Source organism: Periplaneta americana, chromosome 10 (genome assembly GCF_040183065.1).
Source record: "Periplaneta americana isolate PAMFEO1 chromosome 10, P.americana_PAMFEO1_priV1, whole genome shotgun sequence".
In the NCBI taxonomy this organism is placed as follows: Eukaryota; Metazoa; Arthropoda; class Insecta; order Blattodea; family Blattidae; genus Periplaneta; species Periplaneta americana.
Window position 1 is genome coordinate 33,479,621 of NC_091126.1, and position 22,103 is coordinate 33,501,723.

The 22,103-nt window shown below is 36.9% G+C and overlaps 1 protein-coding gene across 2 annotated transcripts in view; it reads right to left on the reverse strand.

Moving 5' to 3' along the window:
- Positions 1-22,103, reverse strand: part of LOC138707585 (protein Wnt-16-like) — a 292,155-nt gene that overhangs the window by 20,585 nt on the left and 249,467 nt on the right. The gene's annotated exons all lie outside the window — the stretch shown is intronic.

Below are 22,103 nucleotides of genomic sequence, written 5' to 3' on the forward strand. Positions count from 1 at the left end.
CCTCGGCACTAGAATGAGGTGATGTGGTCGGCATCACGCTCTGACCGCTTTTACCCCCGGGAAGGACCCGGTACTCAATTTTGGCAACGAGAAAAAATCCTGTCATCACCTGGGATCGAACCCCGGACCTCCCAGTCCGTAGCCAGCTGCTCTAACAACTGAGCAACCCGGCCGACCCACACCATTAGGTTCTTAAATTAATTATGTTTTATTTAACAACACCCGCAACTACTGAGGTTATAGCAGCGTCGCCGGTATGCCGGAATTTTGTCCCGCAAGGAGTTCTTTTACATGCCAGTAAATCTACTGACATGAACCTGTCGCATTTAAGCACACTTAAATATCATCGACCTGAGCCGGGATGGAACCGGCAACTCGGGCAAAGAAGGCCAGCACTCTATCGACTGCGCCACCCAGACCGACCATAGGGCTCTCACTATGAGCTACGGCGCACAAATGCATTTGGTTTCACGAGATAACGAATTACCTATATCTGCATCACGGGAAGCTGCTGAGAACTTGAGGGCGGGAGAAGGGATAGTACTAGTAATGTGTGTGCACTGCACTGTAGTGCTCCGCACACTTCTATCTACCAGTGTTATCAGGTTTAGGTTAAATTCCTATCGTAGGGATATTTGAACCCTGGTAGGGATTGAGGGATTTTCTTGTGAATTTGACGAAAATGTAGGGGTTTTCTTATTTTATTAGTATTTATAACAATCGGCTAATTTCATGTGCCTTTTGAATTAGATAAAGTGAAAAATCGAGATCTGGTTAACAGAACCGGATTTTAATGGTTCGTTATGCAATACTGAAAGAGTGATTAAGGCTAAACTTAAAGCATGTAAAAAGGAATTTGTTGCCGGAAAAAGTTAACTTTTAAGACACGATTTAACAAAATTTCACAAAAAATGCAGCATAAATTAAAAATGTCTGAAGCATAAGTAAACCTATACTATTTACAAATAACCTGAACGAGACGAACAAGTTAAAAAGTGAGAACTTCGATATGTGTTTGATGTGGATGAACATAATCGTAGTTTTAATTCAATGTACTACTTTGTACAAATGAATCAGAATGTTCTTCCAGACAGAAAAATTGTGAAAGATGTTAACACGTAAACGAACTTGTTGAAGAGATCTAGTTGGACCTGAGGATAATCTTGAATACTCAAAATAAAACATATCCTACTATTGTTTATTATCGGTAGTCGAAACACAGTGCTTTTACAGTTGCTGATGTAATATAAATAATTTTTGTAGGGAATTTTTGCTTGAAGTAGGGATATTTTATAAGAGCACTAGGGATTTTTGGTAACAGCAGCTTCGCAACACTTCTACCTAATTAAAAATCGTAATTCATTGTAGCACGTTATTTAGAAAGTACGTGTCTTTGTGGTGAAATAGCGTTCCCTTAGTTCAGCATAGTACAGGCCTAGTCTTATTAATGTACAGTAGTTCATGGCGATTAAATCACAATTACTTTTTACTAATATACAGTGGAATTCTAGATATTGCCCTAGATCATATATACCCAGATTGCTCTGTGTTATAGGCTTTGACGGTAACAACTTTTGTCAGGTTTACTATGCTGCCATCTAGTTGTTACATAAGGAGTCACATCATAACTCCCATTTGAATTGCATTAGCGACTGTACTGCCATCTCGTGTTCGTTTACGGCGGACGGGTGGCGATCCTGGCGGTTGTTCTCTTCAAAGTGCAACCGATTTTAACATAGTAATGAGCAATCTATATATGATCTGGGATATTGCTTAGCTGATGCTTCTAGAAGAGGACGGAGAGGAACTTTCCACCGACCCTTTCTGCAGTGGATATCTGGTTTTAATATTACGTTCTCTCCTAGGTTCAGGACAAACGTGTTCGTGTAGGCTGGGTTGAGAAAAAATTGAACAAGGCTCAGAAATTTGAAGAATTCTAAGAACATGGATTTGTGCAGTGTGAGTAAAGCGTTTCTGTACCTTCAGTCGTCATTGTGTGTTCATAACAGTAGGCGCTATTGCAATCAAGGCAGGGACGAAGCATTTCTTTGTACGGTTATTCTGTTGGTGCGTCCGCTGATTAACATTGCTAATAATGATAGTGGTTACAGTAGTGCTGGTATTAGAGGTTTAAATCCACAGATGCTATTCAGAGACGACGAGAATGAATAAATGGTACAATCGAGACAGTAGGTAAAACTAAAGCGCTTGGAGGGGAATCTTCCCCACAGTATCTTCATCTCACGAAATCTGTCTGGGGTCCAATCCCCATACTTTTGATGGCAAGTCGTCCGCTAACTGACAGATCTAGAGCTAAAAATTTAAATCGAGAAGTAAAATACGCAATTGGGCATTTTGCACATTAACTGCATTTTATAACTTTTTTTTTCAAAAGAATTCTGGTCAGAAACATTCATCAATAAATATATACTCCCTCTGTTCTAAAATATAGTATAGAAAGATGTCATTTATTCCGTTCCAAAATATGGTATACATTTGTTAAAGTTCCTAATAATATAACGTAACTTTAATACACTACTGTCCCTAAAATCCATTTTAATATTATCCTCCCATCTATGTCTTGGCCTCTCCAATGGACTTTTTTCTTCAGGTCTCCCAACTAACACTCTATACGCATTTCTGGATTCACCCATATGTGCTACATGCCCTCCTCATCTCAAACGTCTGGATTTAATGTTCCTAATTATTTTGGGTGAAGAATACGATGCATGCAGTTCTAGCGTTGTGTAACTTTCTCCACTGTCCTGTAACTTCATCCCTCTTAGCCTCAAATATTTTCCTAAGCACCTTATTCTCAATATTTCCCTAAGCACCTTATTCTCGAACATCCATAATCTCTGTTCCTCTCTCAACGTGAGAGTCCAATTTTCACAACCATAGGGAACAAAATACCTTTAACTTCTACTTGTTTATGTATGTGTAATTTTGCTTTATGTGGAATACTTTTTTGGCTGGATTTTATTCTGTTTTGTAAATAAAATTCTAACTCTCAGTTACTTTTTAAAGCAGACTGCAGTTAACAAAAGCTTCTCAACTGAATGATAACAGGCATTTCCCATATTTATCCTGCGTTTAGTTTCCTCTCAAGTGTCACGTATATTTGTTACTGTTGCTCCAAAGTATTTGCATTTTTACACCTCTTCAAAGGCTAAATTTCCAATTATACTTTGATTTCGTACTATATTCTGGTCACGAGACATAATCATGTACTGTGTGACGCAGAAGTCACTTGACGAATGGAAAACATTACTAATTGTAAAACTGAAACAATTATCGTATAAAGTATCATAATGACGTGTTCTCTCAAGATGTCCGTAATCTTAGTGACCTTTTTCCTTTGTACTGTTAAGTTTGCATTTACATACAATGCAAGAAGTGGATCCACTCAAGAGGTGAACATATTGCAACTGGAGCACACAGCGTTTGTGTACTCATCGATCCTTCCTTCAGCATGTTCTGTTTAGTAACGAATGTTTATTCTTTCTGGATGGACACGCTCATACACAAAATGGACGATATTGGTCCAAAGAAAACCCAAAATGGATGCTTGAAGCTAACAACCCTGGTGCTAAAAAAGTTACGGTGTGGTGTGAAGTACTAGGTGATATGGTTGTGGGACCATATTTGTTTGATAAAGATTTAAACTAACACACATATGGGGAATTGCTGGACAGCACTGTAATGGAGTTTCTGTATGATTTGCGACTGAACAAACGGATAAAAATGTGGTTTTAACAAGATGGGGCCATGACACATTATACTCTAACAGTTCGCCAGAAAATAAATGAGATGTTAGGTGTGCACTGGTTTGGACGAGGCGTACCTCAGTCATGGCCTCCACGGTCACCAGACCTTGATTTCAGACAGAGCATAGATCTATAGGTGACTTGAAACAAAGGATCACTGATGTTATCCAGTACTTCCCATTGAAACACTTTTAAGCGTGACAGAATAATGTCAGGATCGAGTGAGGTATTGTCTTCAAGTAAATGGAGAGGTACATTTTGAACATTTGCGGTAGTGAACATACTGTATAATTGTATTTCCAAATAGAGTAATATTTCCCATTTGTCAACTAACTTCTGTGTCACACGGTACTTTGTCTTTTCGGGATATATTTTCAAACCTATTTCATTGCTTGTTTCAAGTAAAATTCCCGTGTTTTCTCTAATAGTTTGTGGATTTTCTCCTAACATATTCACGTCATCCTCATAAACAAGCAACTGATGTAATCCGTTGAATTCCAAACCCTTTCTGTTTTCCTGGATTTTTATTATCAGCCACAATCCATAAATATGAAGGGAATGACTATTAGTGCTTTCCAGAGACAGACCAATTTGTGCTGAAACTCCAGATGAAAATTCAACAATGCTGCAAATGTAGGAGGCTTAAAATTGTAGCTGAACACGACCAAAATCCCCTCATTAATTTCGGAGTTTGGCAGCTAGAACAATGTTGCAGTGTCAGGGACGGAGAAGATATACATTTCCGTCGAACAAAATCTCATCAATACAAAATGTTGCCCTGCGGGGAACGAAGCCCGATATGCTCATGTGATTTAAAGCTTCAGATGAATAACTCTCAATTAGCGGAGTGCGCCCATCACGATGCACAAGTGCAGCTTAAACAGGGGCGCCACTCTAATAATATCCCTTTTGCACTATATCACAATTAGCGATAATAAGAGAGAATCTACACGATTACATGCTGCTGGGGTGCGGACATATTGCTGTTATAATTCTGGATAATAATCGCGTAGCCTACTTGACTCTTACCAGTAACGAGAATTCCACTCAGTTTCTTCGTGTGATAAGATTATAAATATTAAACAAAAAGAGTTATTAAAATAAACATCAATAGGGGAGAGTGTTGTACCTTTAAACACTTTTCACATTTTATTTTTTTTTTTTAATTTTGGGAAATGAAATTTTTTAAATGAAAAAATGCTTGAAATAATTATTGAAGATTCCTTTACAACTTCCTGTATGTATTTTCCTGCTTTACAGATCTATTAAGGATGGAAAAAATAAAATGAATTGCTCCATGCAGAAAGGGCTTCAGTCACAAATTTTGAAAAAAAAAAAAAAAACGAGATATCGATGGAAATCATATCTTTATGGATGGTTCCATCAGCCTGTGCAGAAAGATATTCAGTCCAATGCTTGGAAAGACAGAAACTGAAGCGTCAGGCTCAGAGTTCTATGCAGAAAGGAATACAAAGTACAGACTGTTTCCCTTAGTTTTCTCAAAACCAGGTCTAATGGACTGAAGCCCTTTCTGCATGGGGCGATTCAAATGAAGAGATATGTAATGTGTTCAAAGGTACAACAGGATCATGTACCTTGGAACATACCCTCTTGTAAGTTGGAACACATGGAATATAGGTGGGAATATAGCTGTAAAAACTGTCAATCATATTTAAAATGTATTTTCAATCATAAACCAGAGCAGACTTCCCTGATTGAGATTTTATTTCCTGGAGAAGGAATAACTGCTTCAACAGCTTTCTTGAAGACATTCGAATCAATTGGGGACCTCTTTAATTCCAGACTTACTTCGTGACATGACCTTAAAATAAAAGAAAAACAAAAACCGATAGTATCGTGTAATTTGGAACATGTTCCATGGTACAAGATGTTTTGTGTTCAAAGGTACAAGAGGGTGCACGTTTAAACAAATATGGCTCCGAAACTAGAGAGTCAAATAAATTATGGAAATTAAAATATGTTATTACTCACCAGATGATAGGGAACACATCGTACTTGAAAGATATTAACAAATGCAATCTGGTTTTGTGTTAGAAAACATACATCAATGAACGAAATGTTTACTTTTGGTACTAAAAAAACTTCTTTTGCCCACGGAACTCACACTTTGCAATAAATCAAACTGAAACTACGACCAGAGCTACTTAGCGGCTTTCTCTGCAATCTACTTCATTTTGAGTCCTCTAGGTAGCAGCAAAAATTAAAAAACAAAAAATGTTCAAAGGTACACTATGCTAAAGGTACAACAGTCTCCCCTACACTATTATTTGATGAAGGTTACAAGGTACGGTACCCCTCAAAACAAAGTACCTACGAACTCCAAATTTCTATCATAAACCACCGCGAATAGAAATGCAATGTAATTTAAATATCTCATAAATAATTACATTACGAGAAAAATGCATTATGGAAACAGCAATGGGAATGCAGAATTAACTCATATGCTAAGATGTACCAAATATATTATTAAGTATACGCGGAATTGTAGGAGACTGCACTATGAAGAACTTGGGAAAATACTCAGATGAAACTATGGATTGCTGCCTAACCTACTTCAAATATTACCTCGAAGGCATCTAATCCCGAGTTAAAGCGATGCGCTATTGAAATTCCCACAATCCTGAATTTTTGAGCTAGAGAATTGAAATTGTTACTGAATATTCATATAAATATCATAATCATACATTGTAAATTTCAATCTTTTCTCATAAACACTTTCGAAAAATTAAAACTTATTTTTTTTTTAATTTTCTTCGTGAAAATCCTATTTCTAAAAAAATATATATATATTTTTTGCAATCTAATTTTTTTCTTAAAGGTAACACTGCATATTGTGCAATGGAACATTGTTCATTTGTAAAAAAAAATATAATTTCTTCAATGTTTAAATATTAATAAAAAATACTTCTTTACGTATAATTTCTCTAGCAATAAAACTATGCTGAATACAGCCAATCAAATGCTTCATTTTACAACAGAGATATTAATGAATAAGTATGCCAAATTTCATCGCTCTAGCTTTAACCACCGAGAAATAAAATGAATACTTGTCGTTGAAAGCGTAGAAAATTTTTTTTGAGGCAATTCAATTTAAATTTTTGGTTACACATAACCCGTACATTAACACAACTTCTACTAACTATGTAAACATATATTTATAATTAAGCTATTGAGATAAAATTTCCATGAAACCGTAAATTTTTAGCGCGAAAATAAAAAAAAAGATAAAATTGGTCAAAATTAAACTATTTTCAGTAGCGCATCGCCTTAATTAATGCATTGAAAATTAATCGATAATACGGATATATAACACTAAAAAAACACGAGATATGATTCCGTTGCATCCTTAATGTATGCACCAAAACCCGAAACATTAATGCCGTATACACCTGACAGTCTCCCACAGTGGTCTAGGGAAAGCGCTCTCTTCTAGATCCAAGACTTGTGTGTTTAAACCCGGCTGGGATCGACGCAAAAATCAGTAGCGCAAGTCCTCCGGGAGGGAATTTAAGCCGTGTGTCCCATGTCGGAGTTTTCTAGCAGGTTGAAGACCTCCAAACTTGAATTAGAATCTCTGGACTAAATTTCTCCTCTCTCGCGTCCTAGTAATACCTTAGTTGCATACTAGGCGACGTTTGAGGCGATGAGCTTACCACTTGTCCCTCTGCCCCTGTCGAAAATTAAGTGTAACTATATTTCTTGTGGGTAGGCTACTAAAATCTCCGTCAGGGAGTACCTATGTTCCCGCCATCGAAAGGCAATATGTTATATATATGCACTATACAGGACATGAGATATTTTGAAGCGCTTTAGTAGTTTCTTATTAATGTCTGAAGTTGATGATTGATGATTAATTAGACAGTTAAAGGGAAAGTGTATCGAAGTTTTCACAGTTTGTTGTTCCACTTCCAGGCTGAAAGCATTATTCCCGAGCAGTAGACGACTCTGAAAAAGATTTTTTAAAACTAATAAATTAAGAAAATATTCTTGATTTTTGTTCCATCTCTTAAATTTGTGGTACTCTTTGAGAAGATTTTCACTTTCGGCTGCATCTACCTGTGCGACATTTGCATCAAGCAATAGTGTTTTCGCATTAAAAATCAGTTTGAACTATTTTGTACGTAGCCCATAATATCAAAATTTGTTAACGAATTTTCCAAGAATTTTCTTTAACTATCTTGAATTATGACTTTTATCTACATGTGTTCGAAAACATGTACCAAAATTATTTAACTTTGCTTAGTTTTATTAAATTCATGCAGCCAAGCTTCGAATATACAGGGTGGACCATTTAAGTTGGTACTGTACAATATCTCCAAAACTAAGCGTTGTAGAAATAAATGTCTTGAATAAAAGTTGCTTGATATTATGAGGGAAAGTAAATGCCATTTGTCGTGTTTTATTTGGAGGACGTTGTGATGGTTATTTTAGGGTCAATTTAATTTTTTAAAATAGGAACCTATATTTTTATGTTGTTTTCTCATTCCTCATAAAAAAACTAAACAACTTTTGTATGAAGCACTTTGCAATTGTTTTACACCAACGTAAATAACAACACAAATTATGAATGGCTGTGTACGATGAGCGCAATGAATGATTGGACCCATTCGAAACAGTCCAGCATCACAGTAGGCGAGGAGGCAATGAGACATTGTGTCCGTTGTTTTGTTTACTTTCCACGGTAGGACGGTTTCCTTGTATCTGTCGTTAGTGTACTTGCAGTCGCCTTCGAGTCCAGGTGGATCCACTTGTGGTACGTACCTACAATTAGCGATTACCGAGCAATAGTGCTGCTTGTGATTAGGTTTTCTCCGAAGCGGTTATTTGTGCGCTTTCAATCGGAGACCTCCGGTTACCTCCGATTGATGCCGCGCAGGTTGTATATGTGCTGAGGCGCAGACATACACTTTCCGCTGAGCATTGCTTTAATTGGATCAGGTAGTGATTCGAGTCCTCTGACGTCCGCGTATCTTTTAAATTAAGTTGTAATTTGTTGTTGTTTATTCTCTCTTTTATGTTTATGTCTCTCTCTTTCTTCGGCTCTTTTTTGTGTTGCTTAAAGTGCTACGTTAGCTGACAGATTTTTTTTTCTAGATTTGAAATTCATAGTAGGCCTATATGTGGAAAGACATATTAGTTTTATGTCATTTATCAAATTAATAACATTCAATCTAACTGCAAAACTAACGCAGAAGTAAAGCTTTTCAGTAGGTAATGTAAACATTTATACTTTAATTCTCCTAGAAACTCTCGTTTAATCGCAAACACGGTTTGTCAATTATTATTCTAATCGGTTTAGTTAACGTAATATATATTAAGGAAGCTTCAGAATGGAACAAAAGAAACGTGGGATATCAATGGGTTAAAGTTTACTGTCCAACATAATTTATTCATATTCTTCACCGGACAGGATTGTGATTATTGTGTTAAAGGGTGTCAGTATTTGAACTGCCTCTTCTAAAACGCGCCACTCTTGCTCTGTAATAAAAATATAAGTGGATATCAACTTAAGGATAATTGTAATTATATTATTACCACATGTTTCTTTAGTTTCATTCAGAAATATTTTAATCCAAACCGTAAAATATAACTCAAGTTGTCTAAACAGCAAAATATAACTCAAGACGTCTTGTAAATATTTCATATGTTTTTTATTGCCTCGAAAGTTAAGTTTTAGAGAAATTTCAAGACTTTTTTTCTAGACTGTGAGCCTTTGGAAACAATAGCACTAAAACAATTTAAAAAGAAATCGTCTCAAATGTTTTGCGTAATTGTTTTCATCAAGTTCGCGATTGTGTGATCGCTTCAAATGGTCTAACAAATTCGAAGTTCCACCGCCCTTAGAGTAAATTCGCCCACATAGTTTACAGTGTGCGACTTTATTATTACCTTCAACTAAATTAAAGAATTTCCATGCGACGGATATCCGATGTGGTGCCATTTTATTCCATTCACAACTACAGTCAGACCGTACGCGCCGGTCGTCCTTGAGCTAACTGTCGCATCGCTCCGAACCCCCGCATCCCTCCGTATGTCCCATGTTCCACCTACGGTAGTACCGGAGATCACCAGTGGAGAGCTTTATTCGTAATCTCTGATTCCTCCGCGGTAGTAATCACTCCGATGAGCAGCACTGCCGAGTAACAACCATCAGTTCCATGCAAGTCGTTTAAAGGCCCATTCACAATGAAAATTAAACATAACCGTAACATAAACACAGAAGTTTGCGCCCAGGCTACCAAATGGGATCATTCACAATGATTCACATAAGCATTGACATAAACATTACCGTAAGACGTTAACATGAAAGTTTGCAAACTTCAAACTTTCATGCTTATGCTTACGTGATTTGCAAACAGAACACAATCGTGGAGCGCTGAAGTATACGACAGACTATGAGGAAATGGCGTCGTTGTTATGTTTCCATGGTTACCAAGTATGTTTGCTGTTATGTTCATGTTCCCATATGGCAAATGGTATTTACTTTCCTCCATAATATCCAGCAACTTTTATTCAAGACATTTCTTTCTACAATGCTTAGTTTTGGAGATATTGGACAGTATCAATTAAATGGTCCACAAATGGTTACAAAACAACGGACACAATGTCTCATTGCCCCCTCGCCTACTGTGATGCTGGACTGTTTCGAATGGGTCCAATCATTCATTGCGCTCTTCGTACACAGCCATTCATAATTTTTGCTGTTATTTACATTGGTGTAAAAACAATTGCAAAGTGCTTCATACAAAAGTTGTTAAGTTTTTTGTGAGGAATGAGAAAACAACATAAAAAGTATATAGGTTCCTATTTAAACAAATTAAATTCACCCTAAAATAACCAACACAACGTCCTCCAAATAAAACACGACAAATGGCATTTACTTTCCCCCATAATATCAAGCAACTTTTCTTCAAGACTTTTATTTCTACAACGCTTAGTTTTGGAGATATTGTACAGTATCAACTTAAATGGTCCACCCCGTATGTAAAATAAAATGGGATGGGCTTTGAAATTTCAGATAGTGTGAGCTTTTTTTGCAAGGCAGTTCATTTATTCATAAGTGTATTTTTACATGGTAATTAAGTTTAAGCGGACGAAAGTTATTTTGTGTATCATCTTAGAATTATGAAGTCAAATTTAAAAGAATCAGAAGGCTTTGTGTTCTGAACCAGATAAATACATGCTAAAATAATAATTTTATGTTATCCTTAAAATATTTAACTGAAATTGTCCCTTAGCAACAATTGTAATATGCAATCGAATTAAAGTATTAATAACTACAAAAAATTACTTATTTCCTATGCAATCTTTAGTTCTTCGATAGGATGTTTTGCGTATATGCAGACCATATGAGTCTTTGAATATGTTTATTACTTCCTGTTTACTTGAAACCGTACTTTCTTAATCTTTTGAGATAAGAATTAAGATTAGTCGCCTACTTGCATACCTCCTGGAGGGCAGTCTGCATTCCATCGGTTGCTTCGCTCAATAGGCTTACTCTCAGAATCCCCTTTACTATCACTGCTGTAGTACCGCAGATAACAGAAGGTGTGTTGTTAAAGCTACAGATTCACTCACTCCTATCGCTTCGTCCTTTCGCAGAAAGTATTTTTTTACTGGATGAAGTGTGGCATCAAACCAGTAATTATACTACATTATTTACATAGTTTTATTTCGAGTATCTTTTTTTTTTATTTTTTATTGGGTTATTTTACGACGCTGTATCAACATCTAGGTTATTTAGCGTCTGAATGAGATGAAGGTGACAATGCCGGTGAAATGAGTCCGGGGTCCAGCACCGAAAGTTACCCAGCATTTGCTCATTTTTGGGTTGAGGGAAAACGCCGGAAAAAACCTCAACCAAGTAACTTGCCCCGACCGGGAATCGAACCCGGGCCACCTGGTTTCGCGGCCAGACGCGCTGACCGTTACTCCACAGGTGTGGACTATTTCGAGTATCCTTCCGCCATTCTGGCCCATATACAATGCTCTCTACTGACCCATATTATCAAGTCATTGTTTCCTGTTGTCTCTCTCAGTGGTCTCTGCAGTTTCACGTGACGTTGTCGACGGATGTATCTGCAATCTCAATCGATATGCTGGCTCTCAGAAACTAAACAAGAATTTGGGATGGGGGACTGACTCGTAAATTCTGTCTGCAGTCCTCTCAAGCAGGTTCAGATTTTTTTAGGATAGTAGATTTCGAACTTGGAAGCTGCGGCTTTACTTTCATTCCAATTCCATTCCGTAAGAATGCTTACATTTCCTTAACCCTCCTGCTACCAACCCATTGATGATTTTTGAGTACTATTTTCCATTTTTCTCCATATTTATTTTTGAAATTCCAAGTATTTGTTCGTTATAGATCTAGGTCTATGTCTATTAACATTTTCAATTAAGAATAGCAATCACTTAGTTTAAGAAGTAATTCGCTTTATTCATGTGGGGTGATCTTGTTATCCCCCGTGGTAGTCTGTGTCGTGAAAATTCCAGAATATGAAATTCAATCTGTTGCTTAATTTTCTTCACTTCTGAGGTTGTCTGATTCCAAATTATTTTTTGTGCTATTTAAACCATTATTCATAATGTTATTTATGTTACAGGCCTAATCTTTGGTTTTCAATTTTTTTAATTTTTATTCCTGTGTATTACGGTTATTCTGAAAGCGATTTTGTTAGAAATAATTATTAGTGGAATCTTTTGTTTTCAAGATGCCATTGTAGTATATGCGGTCTTCGAATATTTGAATTTCAATAAAATTGAAATTTCTTTCATTGGATTAATATTTCTATTTATTTATTTTTAGAATTATTATTTATTTTTTAGAATTTTATTTTATTACAAACAAATGTTTTGGAGATGTTCTATAGATTGTATTCCAATATTTAAATTTCAACGAATAACTGGAATGATTTCCACTTAATGTTAACGTACTGTGGCATTCATAGCTTTTAGCTTTGTTTTCCACTATGTCAAAACTATACAGCGTTGAGGAGTTTATTTTGAAATGGAAGGGAGGCAAGTTTAAATTTATTGTATACTTATATGTTATCTTATAATTCCATGCTTGATAGTAGTCTTGATTTTCGAGGAGTAACATTCTGAAACTATACACTTCTAATGTACACTGCATTAAGATCATCACTTCCGTTTTCGTAAATGGGGAAATATAAACATCCCAAGCAATAACAGAAACAAGAACGTGACAACGGGAGAGACTGTAGCATCTTAAAGTAAGAGTGGAATGTACTCGGTTTCCACAAACAAATAATTCCATTACGCTTTCGTTATTGACAGTCCATAGTCTCGTCGTCTCTGAATGAGCCTTGTAGTTTAAAAGGGACGCTAAAGTGGAAATATAAATAACGAAAGAAACGAAGGGAGAAGGAACAAATAATGAACTAAGAAAACAAGCGAGACAAAAGGAAGAATTATAGACAACAAAGAAAACGAATAAAGGCAGCAAGAATTTGAACAAAGCGAGCGCAGAGTGGCATAAACGAAGAAAGAATTGCAAGGAAAGAAGAGAAGAAAGCAAAGCTAAGAAAATTGAAAGATAAAGAGCAATGAGGGATCCTGGAAGGAAAAGAAAGAGGAAGAAGGATTAACATAAAGAAAGAGAGAGAATGTTTAGGTTACATTGGCTCGAACACTACACAATTACAAAACTTTGTACAGTGACTGATAGTAGCACTTCTCTAGTGTTATTTGTCGACGCTTTTGAACTTGAGAGTTTACTTAGCATCATGGGCGTCATCAGGATAGGACAAGAGAAGCAAGTGCCTCCAGGTGGTGCCTCTTTTACTACAAGTGCCTTCAAATTATATATAATCCATTGGCTGAAGACTTGTATCCAACAGGTATAGATTGGAGAGTTGTATTTTTTAGTCTGAGAAACACATATAAATGTACAGAGTATTTGAGTTATAAAAGACACATGAATAGCACAGGGCACCAAAAGACGAACACTTCTAATGGTTGTGTGCGCGCGCATGGGTGTACGTGTGTTTTTGGTGTATGCAAGCAAGAATACAAGCACGTGCTTTATGAGGAATTACTTGATAGCATTCATGACTAAGGAGCGGATTCCTATGTAATTAAATATTCTTTTTGCGTGTGATAAAACACAATTAACAAGGTTAAAAATTCCGAACATGAAGTTTCAAGTTTAAATCCCGAATTTTATTTCACATAAAAACACATATTTTCATAAAAAAATTATGTAAATACACATTTTCAGGAAATCTATTATAAACACATAAATCTTGGAGTTTTTTTTACTTAAATAATTTTTTTACAAGAACTTTTAAATATTTTAAAACTAAATCAATTATATCACTCAGCAGTACGTTATCTTTTTAAGAATTCTTGGTTGCTTCGTGTTTCTAAGCACTGTGTGGTGTATCCATGATCCATTTTCGTAATAGTATCGCCTTAAGTTCTGAGAACTGCTAGGCAGCATACCAGTGTTATTATTAGAGAATAAATTAACATGAACAAGGAGGAGAGATCTTGTAACACAAAACTAGGAATGTTTATTGTTGCTGAAGATGATTTCATTCCACGCTTTGTTTGTGAAACACAACAGATAAGAGCTGGGTATGAACATTATTTAATTTAAAGAAATCTCTCGTCTCTCGCTCATGTCTATCAAGTAAGGCAGTATATCTTGTTGTGATTCCCTGTTATCGGGCTTCGTCAATCGATATCCTTCAAGATATACTGAAAGATGGTTGTTTAAAAAACGATTTGGCTTTCCTATTAGCAAATCTAAGCTTTTTGTGTGACACCATAAAAAACTCGAAACATCCAAAAACCTGTTGTCTGAAACAGAGAGGTCGTGCCGTGGAAATTAAACTAGACTCGCTACCAGGTTCAAAAGTACAATTACTAAGGGACAAATTCCAGAATGTGTTTGGGAAAAAGAGTGGATATAAAAAAATGTGTAAAGTTGCTCAAGTATTGGAGGATGTGCCTGTAGGTGAAATTGACGTTATTCAGAGATAATCGGCATGCATTTATGATGGAGAACTTGGAGATGACCTTTGCTGTTCACTGCAATTCTCGGCCAACTACTAGCACTAAAGTGTGGTTGGTGAGTACCTAATAATATTTTTTTTTCAAGCTAAGTAAGGTACTTTTGTCATATTAAAAAAAAATATTTTTTTTTTTTAATTTTTAGCAAATATTTTCGTACTTTTCAGCACACAAAAAATAAATATATTTAAATTTTTAGCACATAAAAATCCGCTCCCTATTTATGACGCTATAGACAAAGTTCAACTGTCTTGGAATGTAGGCTTTCACGGCCGGCGTTATATGGAACGATGTTATCCGGGTTAAAGGGCCGTAGCAACAGCGCCAACAGACCACGGCATACATCGTTCCATAAAGTTCAACTATATTTATTTACAAGTATTAAAATGCCATTCCTTAATTTTTCTTTTTTTCCCCCATCTTTTTATACTATTCAGCGATATATGCAATGGAGGAGAAAAGGAACTGGCCACCGTATACCATTATCTCCTGGCTTAGTCGCCTCATAAGTGATGCTTTATTGGTGTCACTTATGAGATACAAACCTGTCTTCGGACAGTTGACTAGAGAACAAGCTTCTACAATAAGGACACTCCTTGTTATAAGTCACGGCTGTCACTGGATCACATTATTCATCTTCATAAAACTAGGAATACTTGAAACACTTTCCAACTTGCAAACCGGTTCTAACTCTCATTTGAATATGAAATAGGAAATTGTAGCTTCCTTAAGTTAATCACATAATTACAATTTGACCTTCTTACAGATTCCACCGCGAATAACATGTAGCTCAGCCACTTATCTCAATTTCTCAGCAAAAAAAGGCAAGTTCGAAGTTACGCTCTTCAAATATTTTTTCTCTGTCGCAGAATTGGGTTCAGATTCCGAGGTGTGAAAATGGAAATTATATTGCAAAAAGGAGGGTGTTTCCTGATGCACATCACGGCTTACTGACTTTCTTCCGACGTAATTTTACCACTGCTTCACTTATAATCAAAAGTAATCTCACTAGACGTTTTGATTTATCTAGAGAAAATCAATGTTACTAGTCAAGAAGGCTTTGTTGATTTAGTTTCATTTTTATTAAAATGCAACATTCCACTTCAATTATCCGAATCCCAGTAATCAACGTCACTTGACAAATGATTTTCAATAAATCTTAATATTAAACAATCTCTGATACGTGACTATCCATAATATCATATAGCAGAAGCTATAACATAACCTAACTAATATACACAAGTGTTAGAAAAGTTTTAATTAACGACGATGACATAAAAAATAAACATGAATAATTTTAAAGGAATAATTATTGAATGTACAATTTTCAAATTTGAATGTGGTTGGTGGTTCAATTGATGTTATATTGGACGTGTGCGTAATAGAATTGGAACTCGTTGATTTAGGCCTACATGGTGTATTCAACTTATTCAGGATTCCCGAATGGTGCTCTTAATTTATTTGTACATCGGATTTCAGAAGATGCATACTGTAGGTATGATCAGTGATTTTTATTAATTCTTGTTCTTGAATGCCAATGCGAGTTATATTTGAAACTGCTGTGCATCGACTGGAGTGGTTTGTAATTATATATATATATTGACGTCAGACCAGCGCAGTTTCAAATGTTGGCAAACAAAGAAACAAATGCTAGGGACGCGATAAAATTAAACAAATGCTAGGGACGCGATAAAATTGTGCGATAAGCAGCCATGATTGGTTGAAATACGTCCTTTCGTACCGTTTTATTGGTCAAAAGTAGTATGACGTAGTAAGAGTGTAATAGTCATAATAAAATTATTTTAAAACGCATAACTATTTCCGCGTGACGCACCGCGGACAACACCCAACTTCATAAAGTGAAACAAGGGCCGTATTTAGAAACATCACTTCAACTTCACTTTCTCTTACATCCGACTTCAGTAGGTATAAAACGCAGAATTTGTGTTCCGAGTCACAACTTAGACCCTAACTTACACTTTAGTCATAAAATAGCCAAAAGCTAGTAAGATTCAAGATACGTGAAGACCGGCCTTAAGGCTGGTTCACAATAAACCGGGAACGGAAACGACAACGAGGACGAGAACGGAAATATTGTTAAAATAAATATATTTAACATAAGAAGACCAAATTAGGAAGGTACCGTAAATAATCCTGACAATTTTCACTTTCATAACGAGTCGGTCATTGTTAAAAGGCACTAAGTCATTTTTTCTCCATTATTTTGGTAATGGAATAAAACTGTTTCACTAGCGTAACAATTTTTAAAGTCATGTTTCTGTTATGTTTGCGCATCACTCACCATAATAATACTAACCTAAAAAGTATAATAGATATGTTTCATCCACTATTCAATTCAGAAGTACGTAAATTCCAATATATATATATATATATATATATATATATATATATATATATATATGCCTGACATCCGTATGCAGCTAAAGCACAAAGGCGTAGGACAGGAGGAACTACAGAGACTCGGCAAGGACCATATACAGTACTATAGTCGCGACGTTTTTATTCCTGGCGTGACTCCTCCTCTTTGCTTACACCTTAGGAAGTGAAGGCTCTATAAAATCTAGGTAGATAGTATCGTTCGCCATTTTTGTTCTTTCGTTGCCGAGCTACCAGACGAGGGCTCTATTTGCCACACCGTTAAACATTAGCATGTCCTAGCTCCTATGATAATAAATCAAACGCACTGTAATTGAGCAAATAATTGAGCGGCAAATAACGTCGTGTGCTTTCTGCGAACGCCAACGAAAGAGCCAAAATGGCGGGCGATTATATTAACTATTTATCGAGCCTTAGGAAATGCATAACGTAATTAGAAGCGAATCACAAGACGCACACGTTTAAATGTAGACGACTTGCAAAGTGATTGGCTGCCGGAAATAAGAGCGACGGGACTATAGTTTTCAACGAATTCGGTAATTTTGTTTAAATGGCTCATTTCTACGTATTGGTGGATGCCTATAGAGTAAGGCGAAGTTTGTAATTATCTTGATATCCCATCTCATGTTCCAACATTGAACGACACTGGTGGGTATAGCCATGACTTTATAAAATTTAAGACGTGTTTCTTTCCTGGATTTATTACGTAACATTAGTTTCAACGTGCTACATATTTGTCGAAATTTTGTCTGTCTCTCTACCTTTGTTAAATGAGACATCGCAAACAAGTAAGTGAAGTGGGACACTTGTTTCATTAATTTATGTTCACTTTTAAAGGTCATTTGTATTATTTTGTGGCACAAATGTTAAAAATAATTGTATTCTTCTGCAAAACAAAGCATGTGGCTAATGTATTATAGTGAGTTGCTAGAAAAATTTCCAGGATTCGGAATAGTTTCTTCATATAGTTAGCCGATACACTTTCTCTCGGTACTTCAAATGAGAAAGTAATAATTGTACTTATCTGTCAGAAATGTCGCATAGTCGGGGATATCAAACAACGTCCTTTTGGTGAGACTGAGCTACGCTTATGTCTGTTAACACGTACAGTGGATGTGAGCTCGTAACACTCGCGCCTTTTAAAGTACCATCCATTAGATAGGGAGACGTGCTTAACATCCAATACACGCGTATCGTGTCATTTAAGGGACTGCATTTGTGTCATGAAGTCTTCTCTATTTACACACCTTTCAAGCCAATGTTTATTTTATAAATATATTTTTACGTAATAAGCCCATTCATTAAATATTACTGTACACACATACACACAGGAGCTCCATTGTAGAACTCTGAAACAGTTGCAAATTGTAGTAGTGTAGTTTAGTTATCCAAGTCTTTATTTATGGTCCCTCTAAAAACCGCTTACGTGCGGAAAGACTATTAAATGTTAATGAAGGAATGGTGCAATGTGACATGGCAATGGAAACGAAAATATAATTAAGGTATACCCACTTAGGTCCAACGCAGTGGAGTAACTGTTAGCGCGTCAGACAGTGAAACGAGCGGGCCTAGGTTCAAATCCTGGTTATAGGTCTCGCAACCACGGATTACCGACGGAAGGAATGCGAATGAAACACTGCGGTAAGGAAGAGCTGGCGAGAGGAAAGGTCACGAGATAATTTGAATGATATTCAAGGGTACAGTCGGAAGAGAAATGACATCGATGGAATCAGTCTTGTGTTGTGATAGTTACATTACGACTTTAGTTTGTTCCATTGCATGTGAATGCGTGTCTTGTATCGCACGGTATTATAATTTCGTTCGTAAACATATGTTGCGCATTTAATTAGCTTCGAATTTTTCTCTTGCTACGTTCTTTATTTCCACAGCGATGTCCTCATTTGTTCACCTTCTTGGAAGAGACAGTACTTCTATCGGCTCGCACCTCTCCTCCCTCGACGTGCCTACATACACACGTCAAAACAGACAGCAACGTCACCATTGGTTTTCGGTAATCGTTTCTTGCGCGAGCTATACTTGGTTGGGTTTTGCTCCAAAGTTTTTCCTCAACCAATTGAAGCAGAATTACTGGGTAACTTTAGACTTGGACCTTGGACTCAACTCGCCATCATTAATTCACATATCATCATCATCATCATCATCATCATCCATACCATAGCCCGGGTTCAGATCACGATGAAGCGTGCTCTACTTGTACAGAAGCGCGGCCGTTCGGCTACCCAGTCATTCACAGAATAGGTGTGGTAAGCACAATAAGCCTCAAGTTGCAGTGCAAGCATTCGTGTCCCTCCTCCGTACCAGAGAGAGAAAAAAACCACTGTAACTGAAGTAGTGACGTACCACACTTAACAGACCCAATAGGCTTCTAGGGATAGTTTGAAAAATCTACAGAATATGTTACCTTAAAATTTTGACGTAAGTGAAAACTTGCCCTATGTTTTGCCTGTAGCCCTTCCATTCGACGTTCCTTCTCTCCCGTCCTCACCACCACCACCACCACTACCGCCACCGCCACCGCCACCGCCACCGCCACCGCCACCGCCACCGCCACCGCCACCGCCGCCCTATGGATCTCATCTAGGCTATAGTTGTCGACGGTCACTCGTTTAAAAAAAATACTTTCACCAGGTACCGACGTTAGGTTTCTTCGCTTGCAGTTGGTAATAATAAATAATAATCCGTGGCGGTACACCCCTTTAAGAGCCCACACCGACCAGCCGGCTGCTGGCCTCACGTCCACATACCGAAGCAGAGGCGCACGATCATCCAACCAGAATGGAGGTATCGTCTAGTTAGCATGATGATCCCCCCAGCCATTATAGCTGGCTTTCTTAACCGGATTTCGCTACCTATTTCACCAAATGCATCACGATGCTGGATGGGCACCGGTCCCATACACTGACCGAAATTTCATGAGAAAATTTGTTCCCCCATGTGGACTGGAACCAGTGCGCATTCCATAACGCGAGTCCTAGGCAGGATGCCTTGAACCACGACGCCACGGCGTGGAACCCATGCAGTTGGTATTCCGTAATATATTAGACTGACATGCATTAGGTCCTACAATCGAATCGCCACCACATTTAATTTACATTTGTTTCTTCTTGGTTTAATTCAATAATATGATACTACTGTTTATTTCTATTCTTTTACGGGCTTCCATTTCACGCATACACCAAACTATCACTACGATTGTAACTAATTTAATATTTCCGAGACATGTTGAAACTTCTCTAAGTAAAGGATAGAATATACATCTAATGTATGTGTGTGTGTGTGTGTGTGTGTGTGTGTGCGCGCGCGTGCGTGTACAGTATGTATGTATTTAACCAGTCGTTCCTATGCGGAATTGTAGGTACCTCCATAATGGAGGTTTCAATACCTCAAACGCTACCTAGTATGCAACTGAGGTATTACTAGGACGTGAGAGAGAAGAAATTTGGTCCAGAGGCTATAATTCAGGATTTGGATCTTTAACGTGCTGAGAAACTCCAATACGGGACACACTGCTTAAAGTCCCTCTCGGATGACTTGCGCTTCGGATTTTTGCGTCCTGAAAAATTCACGGACCTCAGCCGGATTTGAACCTGCAACTCTTGAGTCTAGAGGAGAGCGCATACATGTAATAACAGTATAAAATTATTCAAGAGTTTAGATTATTTTAATTAAGATGCAAAAGAAAGAATTGGAAATGAAAAATTGAAGTATTCATTAATATTACATAGTCTGGGTCTTTGAGCACTTCACTAGCGCACAGACAGTGTACAGTAGTGGCAAAAAAACCGGACAGACCCTTGTGGCTGATTTCAGAGCCTTGTTCACTCTAGAGCACGATAGACTGGTAACTAAGACTTTCGTGGTTCGAATCCTGTCTGGGAAGGAAACTTTTTTTGTTCCTTATTCAAATTTATTCCCAATACTTTTCGACTGCTGGTAAAATTCATGTTCTGGGAATAATAAGTTAAATAAGTAGTAAAATATCGCTGCAATCGAAAAGTATTGGGAGTAAATTTGAATAAGGAACAAAAAAATGTTTCCTTCCCAGGCAGAATTCGAACCACGAAAGTCTTCGTTACCAATCTATCGTGCTGTGGAGTGAACAAGGCTCTGAAATCAGCTACAAAGGTCGGTCCGTTTTTTTTGCCACTACTGTACATGCTGCAAGAAATCCAATACTGCCAAAATATCAGTTTTATTTATTTGCTTAAAGAGTGGTTAAACGTCTACACCCAGGAACCAAATATCGCACTAGTTGAGGTTTTAATTAAATATCACTTTGCTCTTTCGCGAACTCTTTTTGAGTCTTGGATTGATTAATATAGATACAGTATTCAACTAAATACCATTTTGAACGCAATGGAATACAATGATGTTGATGGAACACACGAGCAGACCAGATTGCAATAGATTAGAATGGAATAGAATATATTAGATTATAATAGAGTAGAATAGAATAAAATAGAGTAGAACAGAATACAGTAGAGTAGACTAGAATGTAATACAGTAGAAACGAAAGACAACAGAGTAGAATGGAATTTATGTAACGTAGTGGAATGATATAAGTAGGGAATGGAAGCTATAGACGAATATATTTTACATGTTTTAATACTAATGAATTGAAGCACACACGACTTTCAAAGACTTGGTACGTCTTCGTCTGCGGATGAGGGGGATGAGCTGAAAGAAGAAATACACTAACTGGAGTCGTTAAAAAGGCTATCTAAATTGACTTTGCTGAATCTCTGCAACTGGCGCAAAGACTAGGTTTCCTTTCTCTCCTTACCCCTTTCACCTAGATCTAGCTTTGAAAAAGGATGTTTTACATGCAAGTAAGCATTAATTGAAGGAGCCAAATCCAAA